At 46.2% G+C, this 2,491-nt stretch overlaps 1 protein-coding gene across 1 annotated transcript in view; it reads left to right on the top strand.

Annotated features, from left to right (window-relative positions):
- Positions 1-268: 268 nt before the first annotated feature.
- The window catches only part of LOC133660491 (voltage-dependent calcium channel gamma-8 subunit-like), a 20,493-nt gene continuing 18,270 nt past the window's right edge, over positions 269-2,491 (top strand). The window contains exon 1 of the mRNA XM_062064028.1: positions 269-547. The gene's annotated coding sequence lies outside the window, so the exon portion shown is untranslated. The remainder of the gene's footprint in view (positions 548-2,491) is intronic.

Below are 2,491 nucleotides of genomic sequence, written 5' to 3'. Positions count from 1 at the left end.
CTGTTGAACTCGGGTATCGATTCCCAGGTATGTGGATTTGTTACCGTGCAGTTGTGTTCTGTGTGGAGGAGTAGCTAATGTTCTAGCCTGTGACGATTATAGCCAACTCATTTACAACCGCTCTGTTTGTTCAAGAAATGTTACGGATGTTTATTTTTTTTTACATTTGACCGTAATTTAAAAGCAGGCGTTCGGATGGAACGTGCAAAGTCACACCACTCTTTATGATCTGTGTGCAGCAGCTGAGCAGTGATGATGATGATGATGATGACGACGACCACGACGACAGTTGGCCCTTTGGTGGCGGCTGCCTGCTAGCGGAGGAACGCAGCGAGAGGAGCACAGGGACCAGCGTCCAGGACTACTTCAGCAAGAAGGACAGCGAGTCACAGGGGAAGAGCGCGGCTTTGTACCGAGGAGAGAGAGAGGGGCAAGCGGCTGAGAACAGTCGATGGATGCTGTCCGGATCGAAGGGGCAGCACGTTCTTCACTGACCAGGGAGGGAAAGATTTCAAAATTGAGTCGAAGGATAGAAACTCGCCGTCAGGTAAGTCCCCACACCGTCTTAAGTGTGTGTAAGTCCCCACACTCTCTTAAGTGTGTGTGTAAGTCCCCACACCGTCTTAAGTGTGTGTAAGTCCCCACACTGTCTTAAGTGTGTGTAAGTCCCCACACCGTCTTAAGTGTGTGTAAGTCCCCACCCTGTCTTAAGTGTGTGTGTAAGTCCCCACACTGTCTTAAGTGTGTGTAAGTCCCCACACCGTCTTAAGTGTGTGTAAGTCCCCACACTCTCTTAAGTGTGTGTGTAAGTCCCCACACTGTCTTAAGTGTGTGTAAGTCCCCACCCTGTCTTAAGTGTGTGTGTAAGTCCCTACACTGTCTTAAGTGTGTGTGTAAGTCCCTACACTGTCTTAAGTGTGTGTGTAAGTCCCTACACTGTCTTAAGTGTGTGTAAGTCCCCACACTGTCTTAAGTGTGTGTAAGTCCCCACACCGTCTTAAGTGTGTGTGTAAGTCCCTACACTGTCTTAAGTGTGTGTAAGTCCCCACACTGTCTTAAGTGTGTGTAAGTCCCCACACCGTCTTAAGTGTGTGTAAGTCCCCACACCGTCTTAAGTGTGTGTAAGTCCCCACACTGTCTTAAGTGTGTGTAAGTCCCCACACCGTCTTAAGTGTGTGTAAGTCCCCACCCTGTCTTAAGTGTGTGTAAGTCCCCACACCGTCTTAAGTGTGTGTAAGTCCCCACACTGTCTTAAGTGTGTGTAAGTCCCCACACCGTCTTAAGTGTGTGTAAGTCCCTACACTGTCTTAAGTGTGTGTAGGTCCCCACACCGTCTTAAGTTTGTGTAAGTCCCCACACTGTCTTAAGTGTGTGTAAGTCCCCACACTGTCTTAAGTGTGTGTAAGTCCCCACACTGTCTTAAGTGTCTGTAAGTCCCCACACTGTCTTAAGTGTGTGTAAGTCCCCACACCGTCTTAAGTGTGTGTAAGTCCCCACACTGTCTTAAGTGTGTGTAAGTCCCCACACTGTCTTAAGTGTCTGTAAGTCCCCACACTGTCTTAAGTGTGTGTAAGTCCCCACACCGTCTTAAGTGTGTGTAAGTCCCCACACTGTCTTAAGTGTGTGTAGGTCCCCACACCGTCTTAAGTTTGTGTAAGTCCCCACACTGTCTTAAGTGTGTGTAAGTCCCCACACTGTCTTAAGTGTGTGTAAGTCCCCACACTGTCTTAAGTGTCTGTAAGTCCCCACACTGTCTTAAGTGTGTGTAAGTCCCCACACCGTCTTAAGTTTGTGTGTAAGTCCCCACACTGTCTTAAGTGTCTGTAAGTCCCCACACTGTCTTAAGTGTGTGTAAGTCCCCACACCGTCTTAAGTTTGTGTAAGTCCCCACACCGTCTTAAGTGTGTGTAAGTCCCCACACTGTCCATAAAATGTAATAATATGAAATAATTTAAATAAATAAAAGAAAAAAACATTATTATTGTTAACATTTTTATGACTGACTTTTGGTTTGGAAAATGTACCGTAATTTCCGGACTATAAGCCGCTACTTTTTCCCCTCGTTCTGGTCCCTGCGGCTTATACAACGGTGCGGTTTATTTACGGCCTGTTCTTCTCCGACACCGACGAAGAGGATTTCGGTGGTTTTATTACGCAGGAGGAAGACGATGACACAATGATTAAAGACTGACTTTTCATATACCGGTAGGCTGGTTATTTTGATAACGTACAGGTTGCACCGTTGTATTATTTGTACTCTGCACGAATGCTGTTCGCCATGTCAAAGATGTGAAAGTTTGATTGAATGATTGAAAGATTTATTGTTAATAAATGGGACGCTTTGCGTTCCCAAACAGTCATCTCTGTCCCGACAATCCCCTCCGTGGTAGCAGGAACCCCTATATACTACGGTAATTACACATCAAAACCCTGCGGCTTATAGTCGGGTGCGGCTTATATATGGAGCAATCTGTATTTTCCCCTAAATTTA

The sequence above is a fragment of the Entelurus aequoreus genome, linkage group LG11, assembly GCF_033978785.1.
Source record: "Entelurus aequoreus isolate RoL-2023_Sb linkage group LG11, RoL_Eaeq_v1.1, whole genome shotgun sequence".
NCBI lineage: Eukaryota > Metazoa > Chordata > Actinopteri > Syngnathiformes > Syngnathidae > Entelurus > Entelurus aequoreus.
This window is presented reverse-complemented; position numbering and strand designations above follow the sequence as displayed.